Consider the following 15,912-nt stretch of genomic DNA (forward strand, 5'->3'; position numbering starts at 1 on the left):
GCCGGAGGAGATCCGCCAACCTAGAAGAAAACACACGCTTACCTTTGGGGGACAGGTGAAGCCCATCCCAACTGAGCATGTCTCTTGTCGTAATGTGCGGGTCGTTGCCCAGGAAGCTGAAGCCTGCCTCGAGACACCACTGCTGAAGCTGCCAGTTGGTCTCTCTGATGCAGTTCTTGTGCCGTCTTCCGTGTCCGTTCACTGGTAGGATGGAAGAGAATATCATCTGTGCACCGAACTCCCTCAGCACGCTGCCCAGAGCACTGTAGTCCGCCATGAGGTGATCGGGGCTTCTCCTGGCCGCATCATTAGTACCCACATGGACTAGGACCATGGGGTAGTAATCGGTGGGCTTGATCCTGGCCTGGATTACTTCCGTCACATCCCGAATCTTTTCTCCAGGCAGGCAGTAGACCTCTTGTGTTGAGGGGTCCTGGCGACAGATGGGCCCTTCCGTACCTCTCAGGATGGAGTCGCCTATGACGAGCACTCGTCGCCTCCTCCTCTGGGTCTGCTTGGATCTCTTGACCTGTTTGGAGCATGGAGAATGTGGCGTTGCTTCCTGCCCAAGGGTTTCCTCCTCTCCTTCCATCTCCTGCAGGGTCACCAGGGCCTCGTACCTGTTCTCCAGTCGGACTGGAGGAACTGGTACCTGTTCGCTGTGAGCGGCTCCGGTCCTGGATGTGACCGTCTGCCACTCTGCTGTGGATGGCACTCCCCGGGCTGCTTCTTCCTTAGGTGCCTGGTCCTGCAGGGAAAAGAAATAGCCATCAATTTCGTCCTCCACCTCCCTGATACCCCTCAGCCTGCTAACCTCCTCCCGGAGCTCCCTCACCCATGCCTCCAGAGCCCTAAGACAGGCTCCTGCCGGACAGGTGTGGGGGCCCCCAATCTCTGCCCCCCCGGCCCTACTTTAAGGGAAAGGGTTAAAGCTGTCCCCCACGCTAGCAGCATTTGCTGTGAAAGGGTCAGCTATGAGTTTAATGTAGTTTGAATCCCAAGAGCCAAATCTTTTCATCATAGCTATACCAATGGAGTTTCACTATAAACCATTTTAGGAATATCTTATGGTTATTTGCCTCAGAGTCATATATCTACATTGTAAAATAGAGGGTGAACTCTTTTGATAAGAGCAGTTAGCCACTGAGGTCTGACCAAAAAAACAGCCTGGAAAGAAGCCAAGAGAGTGTTTATAGAAGAGTAATTTACCATTAGTGCCCTTCTATGCCAACTTAAAGAGTGCATACAATCATAAAATCATAGAAAATGAGGGTTGGAAGGGGCCTCAGGAGGTCATCTAGTCAGACCCCCTGCTCAAAGCAGGACCGTCCCCAACAGGATCATCCCAGCCAGAGCTTTGTCAATCCGGGTCTTAAAACCTCCAAGGATGCATATTCCACCACCTCTCTGGGTAACCTGCTCCACTGTTTTACCACCCTCCTAGTCATGAGTGACTGGTGCCTCCTGAATCTGGCGGGGCACCCACAGAAGCCACCGATGGTGGCGGCCCTGTCAGGGGGGGCACCAGCCCTACTGACAGCATCAGTGTTGGCTGTCGGGGAGGGAGGGCACCAGACCCAGCGGGGGGGCACGTGCACCCCCTGTTCACCCCCTACCAATTGCCTATGGTCCTAGTGAGAAAGTTTTTCCTAATATTTAACCTAAACTTCCTTTGCTGCTACTTGAAACCACTGCTCCTTGTTCTGTCACCTGCCACCACTGAGAACAGTTTAGCTCCATCTTCTTTGGAACCACTCTTCAGGTAGTTGAAGGCTGCTGTTAAATCCCTTCTCAGTCTTCTCCTGACTAAATAAGCCCAGTTCCCTCAGCCTCTCCTCAGAAGTCATATGCCCCAGCCCCCCGAACCATTTTCACTGCTTTCCAATGGGCTCTGTCCACATCCTTTCTGTAGTGGGGGCCCCAAAACTGGACACAGTACTCCAGGTGTGGCCTCACCAGTACAGAATAGAGGGGAATAATCACTTCCCTTAATCTGCTGGAAACGCTTCTACTAATGCAGCTCAGTATGTTGTTGGCCTGCTTGGCAACAGGGGCATGCTGTAGTATCATATTCAGCTTATTGTCCACTGCAACCCACAGATCCTTTTCTGCAGAGCTTCTGCTTAGCCAGTTGATCCTACGCCTGTAGTGATACATGGCATCCATTTATCCTAAGTGCAGGACTTTGCATTTGTCCTTGTTGAACCCTTAGCCTTAGGAGCTCTCAAAGATTTTCCTTAAATGTTCCAGTGTCTTGAGATGCCAAGTCTTACAGCTGGGGAACTCTCTGCTGAAAGCAACATATTCAAGAAATCAACCTATTCCAATGTGCTAATACAGTACAAGCCAGATCCTAACCCCAGCAGAGATAATGTTTTACAAATGTTGATTCAATTGGTTACACACCCATTATAGGTTGCTATAAATGTTGTTCCAAGGATAAGAGCACAATGAACCAGATTACATCTTCAAAGCCACTCCAAAGCAAACATCAGCACATGCAAATTATCAAATTGCAGCCATAACAAACCAAAAAGTAGCTGGGCATTAACTGGCAGCACATTTGCATGCTCTCCTTGTTTGCATACATCTGCCTATGTGCGCACAGCATTTTGAAACCCAGAAGTTGTTTTAAGACAAACAAAACATGATCTCATGTTCACTTACTGTTTATCACATGAGGTAACAAATTCATCTCTTGCTCAGGGATTACAGAGAATACAGCAAAATCTTGGGAAAGCTCAGATGTGATCTGAAGCTAATATCTCAGCTGCTGTGTAACTGTCTACAGGAAACCCTTGTTATTCGCGGGTTTGGCATTCATGGTTTCAAATATTTGTGAATGCCCAGTCATTCATGGTTTCAAATATTTGTTAATGCCGAGCCTGCATTTTAAATACACTTTAAACACTTACCGGAGTTCCTTGGGAGCTCCGTGCTTGCTGTTGCTGGGCTCCCGCTGCCACCACCACGCTGCCACCACCTCAGTCAGCGTCATGCCCTCCCTCCACCCTCCCCAGCCTCCGGGGGCACGGCGTTCATGAACACAGTACCTTATTCACAGATTTTGCCATTTGCAGGGGATATGAGAATATATCCCCCATGAATGGTGAGGGTCACCTGTATTTTCATTGACTTCAAGGGGCTGATGTCAGTTTGCAGGGTCCTGAACCTTTGACTTGTTAACTGTTAACATTTACAATTCTGATGATGCTGAAGTTGCTGAATCCAACAAATGTGGGTAAACCAACTACAAGCATCTAATTCCCTTAGTCTTAGGAGCTGTCACAGATTTTCCTTAAATGTTCCCGTTTCTTAAATGCCAGGTCTTACAGCTGGGGAACTGTCTGCAGAGAACATATTTAAAAATCAGCCTATTCCAATGTACTAATACAGTACAAGCCAGAACCTAACCTCCTGCAGAAATGAAGTTTTACAAATTTCATGGCTCTGGGAAGGGGGAAAGGAGCAGCAGGGATTGGTGGGCGTGATCCCCTTCCCCATGCCTACTTCCAAGGGATGGGGCAAGGAGGGAAGAATGACTCTCCAGCCTTGCTGTTGCCATTGTCTCTGACCCCAGATGAGCCCAGCCCCAGCATAACCAGCTGGGGTGGGCAGGAACAGCTCTGGTGCTCTGTCAGCCCCCAGAATATCAGGGAAAGCAACAGAAACAGGCAGGGGAGCATGGTGGGGAAGGGAAAGACAGGTGAAAGAGAGGTGGATTCTCACCTGTTTTGGGGGCTTAAAAAGTCCCTGAAGGCTCCGGAAGGTGGTCTGCTTATATCAGTGGGAAAGGAAGCAGGGAGCTAGGGGTACAGCCATCCCTACAGTGCACTCCCTCTTTGGGAAATCCTGTTTCTCCCCCTGACCTGTTCCTACCCTGCATCTCCATAGATATCCATGGAAGAGAAGGACCTAGATGATGTCAGGAGAGGCTGTCTATGTGAGGTTTCCCTTTGATGGTAACCTGCATTATATGTCCATTTTTATAGCCCAATCTTACAGTTGCAAAGTTCTACTATACTGACATTTTCTTGACACATCTTACTTCTTTAAAAGTTATCTTAGAATGCATCTTTCTGTGATATCACCAGTACAACATAATAATCTTTACTACTATTTAAATTAAGCTTGTCACAAAATAAATCTAACACAAAGAGTGGTAGAAATAATTCCTTTATGGAAATTATCCCACCAGGATTTCTACTAGCTGAACCAGTGCTAGGCCCTATAGACAAGACCAAACTAGTACAAGAACTCCTTTCCTTGCAAGATATTGCCACTCAAACTTAGGACCCTGAGACACCATCCATCCTGCTACCTCAGTTAACTGGGAGAATAATAAACTTCAAGTTGTTATTTCCTGTACAGAACATCTAACATTTGAACATCCATGAAAAAATAGAAAACCAGCCTCTCCCCAAGTGAAGCATGGCCTTATGGGAGTCAAGTGAAAAATATCTGACAAAAACCAGCAAGCTGGCATGGATGACATTGAAAACAATTAAATCATTAACACTGTGCCACCAAAGTCTCTTTTTTCTCATCATGTACAGAACAAGAAAGGTGCTCTTGTTTTTCACTCTTACTCTGTTCCAAGATAAATGGAACAATCCCCAGACATTTCCTCACAAACATGTTTATGGTAGAGAGAGCTCAGTGAATGAAAGACTTCTTACAGTATGAATCCAGATTGACTATATAGAGCAATCAATAAATAAATATGATCTCAGTATGCTAATAAATATCATCTCAGGTGGTGAAATTTCCTGGCCAAGGATCCTGAGATGCAGAGACAAATACGTGTGTAATTTTGCTTTGTTTGCTTGTTTAGTGCCTTAGAACGGAACTATATAAATTATAGTGTGCACAAGGCATGAGGCAGTAGCACTGCAAAAAAGATTATGTTTGTGTGATGTATTCAGTCTAGTCCATTGGTGTATGTAAATCACAGTCTCCCAGATTGGGTCTCAAATTACAAGGTTATTCCCTGTTTTTTTCCTCAGTGGTGACCCAAATCCCTCCTGCCATGTCTTGATGTTAAAAGGTTTATATTAGGTCTGTGCGAGTAGGCAGCTATTCAATCCAGCTTCGGATCTGGCTGCTTTGCATGCCAGGGACCCGATCCAGACCTCCAGACCAGGCTCCCACTTTGATTTGGCCAAAGTGGCTCCGAAGCTTCAGAGCCGCTTTGAAGATCTGGCCATAGGGTATAATAGGGAATCAATGAAATATCTATAACGTTGTTGTTTTTTGTCTGATTTGGATTCAACTTGCAGGGCTGCTAGCCTCTGCTGAGAGCATGAATCCTGCCATGTTTAAAGAACATCAGTGTAGGGGTTTGGGGGGAACTGTACCCCAAATTCTTGAAAGTAAAACTCATGTTACGTGTATGTGTTACACCACAGGAGGGTGAAAACTGCAGGGGTGGTAGCTTCTGGTGTGGCCACAAAGCTTGCAAAGTTTTAAGAAGATCAGTGCAGGGGTTTGGGGAGGAACTGCACCTCAAGCTGCTGACAGGCAAAACTCATGACATGGGTGACACTGTGTGTGTTCAGGTGCAGCAGGGTGAAAGCTGCAGGGGTGGTAGCTTCTGGTGTGGCCACAAAGCCTGCCAAGTTTCAAGGAGATAAGTGCAGGGGTTTGGGGGAAACTGTAACTCAACCTGAGGACAAGCAAAACTCATGACATGGGTGACACTGTGTGTGTTCAGGTGCAGCAGGGTGAAAGCTGCAGGGGTGGTAGTCCCTAATGAGGCCACAAAACCTGCCAGCTGTCAAGGAGATAGGTGCAGGGCTTCTGGGTTCCAGGGCCCTGCACCTCTGACTGCTGACAGACAAAACTCTCAGCAGAGGCTACCATCCCTGCAAATTTCAGCCAACTCAGACAAAAAACAACAAAGTTACAGATATTTCATTGATCCCCCATATACCCTATGGCCAGATCTCCAAAGCAGCTCTAAAGCTTTTCCAGAGTGCTTTGGGAGCTCTGAACTGCTTCAGAAAGCCTAATGAAGTCAGTGCTCCCAGCTCAACACTGTTCTCTCTCTTCCCCAGTCAGCTGACAGCTGACTCTTCCTTGCCCCCTGCCATCCCAATCGGCTCTCCTCATATTCCCCAGCGTCCCAGACCCTCCCTTGTTTTCATTCAGGTCTCTCCCTCCTCACTTTCCCTCTGGGGCAACTCAATATTCATTGAGCTGCTGCTCCAGAAACTTGGCTCCCTCTTTTCCTTCACTGGTTCCTGGCAGTTTTGTTTGTGCCGTTGATAGCTCTTTCTCATCATCATAGTTTTATTAAATCTGGGACATTCATCTGACTACAAGGCAGCAGGAAGGAAACTGCTGTCATGTTGTTTTTAAGAATTCACATCTCCAGTGCTTGTCAATTGTTTCAGGAAGTGAAATATATATAAATATATATCATATACATTCAGATAAAAAATACCCTTCCCACCTTTTACAGAACAATTTACCTTTGTTTCTCTTATCACTCTGAATCAAATTTAGCATGATATAACCCCATTGACTTCAAAGGCATTCCAGGTTTGCCTGATAATTTTAAGCCGAGTTGGCCGGCTTTGCCTTTGAAGGAAGTTTTCAATAGCAAATGCATCTGTGCTGTAATCCCATGATTTCAACTCAAGTCCCAGGTTGGTTAAATTTCAGAACACAGTGATCTCTCTGGTAGACATACTTTAATAAAACACAAGTTACTGGAACTAATTCACAGAGAATAAGGCAATATTTTATGGGCTATGTTATAGAAGAGGTTAGACAAGATGACCTAATAGTCTCTTCTGAAATACTGGGTGTAACCTGGCAATCTGTAAATCAATGAACCTGTATTATTCCCAGTCATGGGGAGACCTACATTTTTTACCCCTGTTTGGTTTCTTTGGGCATGTCCACACATGCAAGCACATGCACTTGCAGCAGTTCAAATACAAGTGGTGCAAATTTGAGCTGGGGCTTTTTGCCTCAGCACACATGCTCGGACGTGCACTTTGGTGTGGAGCAAACTGTGCCACTTGGGGCAAAGTAACCGTGCCTGGCTCCTCCCAGATATGATGAGGTCACTCCAGGGCAGAATTATTTTTGATCCATGTTACCCAGCTTGTGTTGCACTAAGGTGTAGTACTCTCGGTCAACATTTCTCAACCTGTGGGTCACAACCCAAAAGTGGGTCACAAGAATATATAAAAAGGTTGCAAACAAACTTTAAAAATGGATTCTACTTTAAAAAAGAAAAACGTGAGAATACATGGCATTTCCCTTGTACAATGTCAGAGTTGCAGCCTGCAAGGGGCTGCTTGCCCCACCCCCATCCCCCATGCACTGCGGGGCTGGGGCCTGAGGGCAGGGGACAATGAGTTGGAACAACAACACAAGCCTCAAGAACAAAAACATGGCATTACTTGTTTTCAGCTGAAACATTTTATTTGTGAAAAAATGGGGGAAAAAATTTCAGTTGTGATTTTTCTCTGAATTCTCTGAATCCAAATGCACTGACTCCATGGGTGCTCCAGGGCTCAAGCACCCACTGAAAAAAAAAAGCAGGTGTTCAGCAACCACAAGCCACAGCCACAGGCTACTTGCAAATGTTAAAAAAAAAAAAGCAGCACTTTACCAAAAGAAGCAGCGTGTTACTTCAACTCGGCTCTGCAGTGTCTGTAAAAATTGAGCGCTTCAGTGGGGCTTTTTTGGTGCTTTTAGCACTGATGCAATTAGCTATTAGGTAAAAGCACCACAAAAGCCCCACTAAAACACCCAATCTTTACAGGCACTGTAGAGCTGGCTTGAAGTAATACACTGCTCTTTTTAGCCATGCACAGGGCTTGGTGTGGGAACATGCCAAGTTTAAAGTAAAGCGCCGTTTGGGTTTTTTTTTAAATGTCTGCAAGCACCCACCGGCAAAAACCAAAGTCGGTGCCTATGTCTGAACTGCTACACAACAATTAACACTTCCCACAGAAACTTCCATTTTGACATAAAAGTCATTTTTTCATTGAAAAAATAAAACATTTTGAACAAAAGCAATGGCTTGTTCAGGGAAAGATATAAAGTAAATGTTCTAGAAATCAAAAGAAAGTATTTTTTATGTTGTAGAATGCAAGTCATACTATTGGGTTATTCCTCACATTTAATGCAGTAATTTCATAAAAACTCAATGGAGGCTAGAGGCCAATACCTTTGGGGATCTAGGCAACTGTTCCTGGAAACATATGCCAGAGGGAATGGAAACAACTCTTCAGCTTTCACTCTGGAGGTCATGAAAGACACATTTTTTGCTATGAGAAAATACTGTATCTGCAAGAACAGAAATAGCAGAATAATAAGAATGGATGAGCTGTTTGACTCTCTTCCAAGCAGGGAAACACGTTGGGTGAGATTCTGACACCCGGATCTGCATTTGTTGCGTGATTGACAATGCCAAGAGAATTTCTAACAGGTGACTCATGAATCCTTCCTCTAAGAAACAAACCTGGAGCCAAATTACGGACCAGCTCCTTGACTGCTGCAAATTGATTAATGTATTTCAATTTACACCCAGTTAGTGTGGTGTTGATGTTTAGAAGAGGAGAAAAAAATGCTGGGGAGTGAATTCCATATAGGAGCTCAGCACAGTCTCTGGGTTTCTCATTAGAAAGTAACCAATGCAAGTAGGGTGAGCTTCAGTCCTCTGCTGTGATGGATCTGTGCACTACTAAGGCAAAGCGAAGAGTGGAACATAGGAGCTGTGAGGCCAAATCACATCAGGTCTCAAGCTAGTTCAGAATGTGAATTACATTATAAGGGGGTTCAATGAAAGGTATAGGAGAGCCTGTAGAAGGTAGCTATGGACTAATCTGCCTAAACAGCCCTTAACTTGAGTCTGCTTTATAGCCTGAAGCACAAGGGTCCATAGCTAGTCCAAAACTCTTGGATACTTAAAAAAAATCTTTAGTATTATAGTGGTAGATATTCTTGTCTAAAGAAAGGTCCAGACGTGATTTGAATTCTGATCAGCTCCTGGCTTCAATGAAATTCTGTGGTACTGAATTTCAAACAGAGGGAATCTGTATTAAGAGCTTTTCAGGCTTTTATAAGACTTCATTACCAATCATAAAGTTGACATACTTAATCATGAAGTTTTAAATTTGTCATAATTCATTTTAATATTTTTTTTATATTTGTTTCCTGTTTGACCATCTTATACATAACTGAACAATTTTTAAAAATTGACATCTCTTGACAAAATTTTTTACTGGAAATTTAAACTTTGGGGGGCAAATATATGTTTATTTTGTCTGATTCCAGCTTGTGAGGAACTGTGCCAACCATGATGTGATAAATAGCTGTAACCAAATGAAGGAGATACACCTGGTCAGTCACAGTCAGAACATAGTTTTAGACAACATTCATATATCAAGACTGATTTTAATAAGTCCCAATCTCCAGCTTACAAGTGAGTCTTGAAAAAATGTCTTGAAAAAGTATCAGCCCTGGCACAAAATCTACTCACTGTCATTCACAATAATTGATGATCATGAAAAAAATGATATTTTAGTCACCAATCCAAAAATACTCCACCACTCCCATAATAGTGATACCCCACAATAGAACTATCACTATCCCTGGATTTGATGCCTGCACCTCCAGAAATATAATATATCTCATCCCTGATATATGTAATATATCTCATCCACTAAATGCTCTGATGGAAAAATACATAGGAGAAGCCAAACAACAACTGCACACCAGGATGAACGCACACCAAAAATCTATCAAAGACAAAAATACCCAATTGCCTGTGGGGGCACATTTCTCACAAGAAAACCACTCTCTCTCCAGTCTCTCAGTTCTAATCCTCAAATGGAATTTACAAAACACCTTTCATAGATAAGCCTATGAATTTCACATCATAAATCTACTGGATACAAAAAATCATGGACTAAATATAGACATTGATATATGGCACCTGCCTGCCATGCAATACATCCAGGTAACCTCTCTACATTTTACTAGCTACACTCTATCACCAGTCCAACATTCCTCCCTTTCCCCATCCCACCTACCTGTCTCACACCTATTGTCTCAGATCCTCACTGCCACACATTTGTATTTTCACAGACCTGCATTTTGCATAATGGTTTCTATTCCATCCAGAAGAATTCAAACCAACAGCAGACTCTCCATGTGCCTGAAGAAGGGTGTTTGTGACCAAAAGCTTGCAAAGAACAATTTTTCCAATTATTTAGTTGGTCTAATAAAAGATATCACATTTACCCAAAAAATCTTGTCTGCCTATGTCCTTAGACCAGCATGGCTACAACCAGCACCCCCGAAACTTGTTCTCAGTGACTGAGTGGACGCTTGCAAAACTGTTATATATCCTTCAAGTGTTAACATAACAATTGTCAATTTGGATCATACCTGTTAATCCATCCAAGCAAGAATACAGTCTTTGGCAGTGGCAGCACTAGGTACTTCATAGGAAGATGAATGTAATCTTTAAGTAATTATGGAATATTCTGCCTTCAGGCTCACTTTCTTCCTAACTCCTAACATCTAGAAATTACCTCTTAACCTGAAGCTCATCAGTTTCACAAACATTAGAGCATTACATCTTTCTTCTTTTTTAATTCCTGTGTAATTTTTGTGACAGTCCTCCATAACTGAGAAACTACAAAGAAAAATATTTATCCCAAGCCACGCAATTACAGTAGTAAAAGTGCAATGGTGAAGGTAGAATGTTGGCAAGCTATGTGTAACCAGTTTCAACAACTTGAACTGCAAATGGGAAATCCATTCTGAGAGATTATAATGTGAAGTTTGTAAACTGGTAATGAGAGGAACCTGACTATGATTCATTTTGAGTGTCTGTTGACTTTAGCTCCTAAGTTATTTCTTCCACTTGCAAAATAAGATTTCCATGCTCTGAGTCATCATTGCAGCCATATGGAGATGACCACCCACCAGCAGTCTATTGCACTGATGCATTGTCAGGACCTCCATCCAAGGCTTCAGTTGACTTTGGTGTCACAGGACCATGTTTTTAAAGAACCAAACTGAGTTTTAGGAATGGAAATGCACACAGCACTAGGAATTATTATGCTCATTTTACAGAGCAGGGGGCTGGGGAACTAGCAACTCAAATGACTTGTGCAAGCCAAGATGCTGAAAACGTAATGTTTTGCATAGGTACATTGGATGAGAATTTCCAGGGATCAAAGCACAATATCTACCAATTACTCTGTACGAGGGCTGGTCTAATCCCTTTTTGGTGGAGGGGGGAAGGATATTTTGGGGACAAAATTGACTTTTCAAAGAAATAAATATTTTTGCCACGGTGGTCATTTCCTTCAATATTTTGTGAAGTCCCACTGAAATAAGAATACATATTTTGCATTTTATTTTATGCTGAATTATAGCCTTTCATTTGTATTTTAATTTGCTTTCTCCCCTTTTGTTTTTCTTTTCTTTTTATTGAATCCTCTTCTCTCTCTTTCTCTTCCTATCCCAAAATGTTCCATTAGGAAAATAATGTTTTATCTGAAATCACAAAAATTCTGGGAGGAACCTGAATCAAACAGAAATGTTTGCTCCATTCCAAAAGTTTCACAGGAAATACATATTTTCCTTTTATCACTGTCAGAGTGTGCACACCTCAATATTATTGGGTAAAGACTTTGAAATTAATTCTATTCCATTTAAAATTCTACTTATTCTGTGGGAAGGATATGCCTTTTATAAAACAGACATCTGCTTATTTTGTGGAACTAATCCTGTAGTCCAGGGGTTCCTTCAGCAAAGGAGGTTAAAGGGACAGAGTGAACTGTTCACACTGTTAACATATACATGGAACAGGTGATCACCCATGACCTATGATAAGATAGATGGAAATAGCAGGGATAACACCATACAGTATAGTCAAGAGATATGTTTTAGGCACACAGTATCCAAAAGGAAATTCACCAAACTTCATCACCATGGACAGCGACCACCGTTGCCTTCCAGCTGGCTGCTAGGCCAGTGCGAGTCAGCTGCAATCTGCTCCGGCTTCGGATCCCGCCACTTCGGATGACTGCGATCCGATCCGGAGCTCCGGACCGGGTTTCCACCTTGATCCGGCCGAAGCGGCTCCAAAGCTTCAGAGCCGCCTCGGAGATCCGGCCATGGGGGATAATGGGGAATCAATGGAATATCTATAACTTTGTTGTTTTTTGTCTGATTTGGATGAAACTTGCTGAGATGGCAGCCTCTGCTGAGAGCACGAGACCTGCAAGTTCCAAGAAGATCGATGCAGGGGTTTGGGGGGAACTGTACCCCAAATTCTTGAAAGCCAAACTCATGTCACGGTTGTGTGTCACACCACAGGGGGGTGAAAACTGCAGAGGTGGTAGCTCTTATGGAGGCCACAAAGCCTGACAAGTTTCAAGGAGATAGGTGCAGGTGTTTGGGGGAACAGCACCTCAAGCTGTGGACAAGCAAAACTCGTGCCATGGGTGACACTGCGTGTGTTAAGGCACAGCGGGGTGACAGCTGCAGGGATGGTGGCCCCTGCTGTGACACCTGCCAGCTGTGGAGGAGATGGGTGCAGGGGGATCCTGGGGCCCTGCACCCCTAGCTGTTGATGAGCAAAACTCGTGCCAAGACTGTGTCTGTCTTGGGGCAGTTGATTGTCTGTATTGATTCTTTCCTCTCCTTAGCCTGGTTTTGTAGGTGCTAATTGATGCTCGTTAAGTCGTTATGTAGTAGCTAGGTCCTGTGTATTGAGCTGACCCCTGAGTCCCTGGTCCCTTCAGTAAGAGCTACCATTCCTGCAGTTTTCACCCCACTATGTTGTAACGCCTAGACGTGACATGGGTTTTGCTTTTAAGAATTTGGGGTACTGTTGCTCCCAAACCCCTGCACCGATATTCTTGAAACTTGGCCAACCTCATCCTCTCTGCAGAGTCTGCCATCCCTGAAAAGTTCATCCACATTGGACACAAAACAACAAAGTTATAGATATTTTATAGTTTCCCCGTTATACCCTATAGCCAGATCTCCGAAGAGGCTCTGAGGTGGCTCCAAACCACTTTGGGAAGCCGAACAAGGCAGCGCTTTGACCCGGGCATGATGCTTCATACCCCAAAGTGTCCAAAGCTTCTCTGGATCCGAAGCGCTGTGTGAAGCCTGGCACAGCCCTACTGGCTGCCGTCTGTGTTCCAAGACCTGTTTTTTCAAGAGCTGTCAAACCAGCCTCCAGATTTACTCACCTGAATATTTTTAGCTAAACATTATTTTTACCTACTGCTTCTTGGCATGAATCACTTGCCAGAATTCAAGCCAATTCAAACCTGGAATATGAACTGTAAGAAAACTGACAAATATTCTTGGTGCACATAACGAATCCAATATCCAATATCCAATATCCAATAAAAAAATAAAGCTCTTGATTGTCAAGTACTCAAGGGCAGCTTCATGCTACTCTGATGGTTCTCATCTACTGTGCAAAAGCAAGTTTTCCTGCCCACCTATTGTGTATTCTATGCTATCCCTTCTCTATAGCTAGCATAGAGAGTGTGACTGAGGGGAAAAAGGCACCACTAGGGCTTCCTAATGACTGGCTGATGTGTAACTGTTGCAGTAGCACCATGGTGGGTATTCAAGGGCTATGATAGTCCCAGACCTGGAGGAGATAAAGAATGATCTCTTCAAAGTGTTCCCTATCCTCAACTGTGTTAAGGAAGCATTGGACACTTCTCAGTATCTGGTCCAAAAGTCTCCATGCAGTAAAACAGCAAAGCACTGGAAACAGAGAGGTAGACAGATGGCTAAGACAAACTGGCTGCATTTACACAAGGCTCAGTCTGTGCAGTCATTACTGCACAATAGTGATAATGAATGCCATTTTTTGTGACACTGACTGCGCAGTAGCCTGAGACTACTATCATGGTTTCTGCCACATGACACTACTGCACGGTGGTCTCAGGCTACTGCACAGAAAGCATCTTGTGTAAACACTGCCACTGATCTAGGATTAAAGTCTAACAAGAGGCTGAGGAGAAGGGGCCATCTCTGATATCCCACTCATTTTAAATCTTGGATTGAAATGATGTCAGTTCCACTCACTTCAAATCTTCTCTGCCATATCAGAAATGATTCCTTTGGTCAACTACATCATTTTCTTAACAAGGAAACTTCGACTCAAAAAAGCACCTATTTTTGAACTTTGCATTCTTGTCAGCATTAAGATAAAAACCACTGCTGTGCAAACATTTGTGCTTCATCACATACAGAAATATTTGCATAAACCTAATGAGATAAATCCAATAAATCTACCTTGTATAATTCAAGTTGGTTTCCTTCTACAGACACTTTAAAAAATCCCTTGCATGCCAGAGTATCAAAACAGTTGCCTTTTCCATTCAGTACTCAATCACTTTTTGTTAATGCTGCTGTTTAGATAGGCAATGATGTGGGATTTTCCCTACAAATCAGCCCAGTATGTCAGGCAAGGGACACACAACAAAGGTGAAAAGGAAGACTGTATCCTCAATCTAAGGACTAACTTTCCTATCTCTGGTTTTCTTAATGCTTCTAAGACTTTGTCCATTGGGTAGAAAGGTCATTCCATCCAATGGATTAATGCCTGACATCAGACCACCTGATATTTTCTACCTTGGCTTTGTGTTCTCTTCCTGCTTGGGGGTCATTGATTTGGTGATGTCGAAATTCAATTGCAATTGAGAATTAAAGCCAATTAAAAAAATAGGTCCACAGATATGACCACTGAAGTCAAGATTAAAAATCTTGCTGACTTCTCTACAACTATAGCTGGTCTCTTCCTGCCTTGTCAGTTAGTGCCATCTAGGTTATCAAATGACTAAAAAGACTAAAATGTAACCTTATTGGGCCACCCTTTTCATTGACCAGACTTTAACCACTTCATTCAGATCACTATGGTTTGACTCAAATCCAAAGTGGTCTGTTTTGTGGAGATGCAGGATGGAAGAGAACTTTTAAGACATTTACTTGTTGATGTCAAAACCTTGCCAGAAGATTTTGTGAGATTTTAAGCATGGTCATTGTTAGGGTGATAGCATTTGAATCTTGGGGTGCATTGGATTTGCAGCTGAATAAAAGGCTAGAACTTGTGGCCTAGCAAAGCTGCTAAGCACAAGGTAGAATGCTATGTTAAAAGTAACATTGCAAAATGCTTAGGCAAGCATTTTTCCTAACAATATAGTATTTTTGTAAGATATATAGCTCATTGTGTAAAAGAAACAAGATGCAAACCACCGGCTATCATTAGGATATAAAGCAGAAGCAAGATCTTGGAGATGGTGAGGAAATCAGCAAGGAACTGCAAGTGACCAAGAGAAGCAGGGGTCAGGGTCTTAGGTATGTGCTCATAGCAAAAAGACATGTAAATAAGTGAAATGCATAGGTAATTTCATGTTATTGAAAGAAACAGTAAACAGAGGTGGAGCTTAAAATGGGAAGGAATAAGGGTGGAACAAAGGAAGGATAAAGGTGGGGTAAATGTTAATAAGCATAAACCAAGATGTATAAATATGGAAAAAATGAATGTTCGCTGCAGCTCCCCAGTTTGTTGGAGCATTGCTCAAAGCTGTCTCCACTTAGAATAAAGCTGTTGAAGAGCAATGCGTGCATCGATCCATTGTCTCCCCAGTTGTTATGTGTCGCATGGAGTCGGGGTCTAACAGTCAAATCCAAATGCAAACCTTACCCTTAACTCATATCTAAAATGCCTAAACCCTACTCAGGTCCAGATGTGAAGAAAGATGCCTCAGACCATCACTAGTTACACCATTATTTATATTTTTCTCTTCTAATGTTAGCATAATGAGTTTCAAATGCTGAAGTGCAGCATTGAATACTTGGGCTAGGATTTCCAGAGCTACTAAGGGGGAAGTAGGGATT

The sequence above is a fragment of the Alligator sinensis genome, unplaced genomic scaffold (genome assembly GCF_000455745.1).
Source record: "Alligator sinensis unplaced genomic scaffold, ASM45574v1 scaffold92_1, whole genome shotgun sequence".
In the NCBI taxonomy this organism is placed as follows: domain Eukaryota; kingdom Metazoa; phylum Chordata; order Crocodylia; family Alligatoridae; genus Alligator; species Alligator sinensis.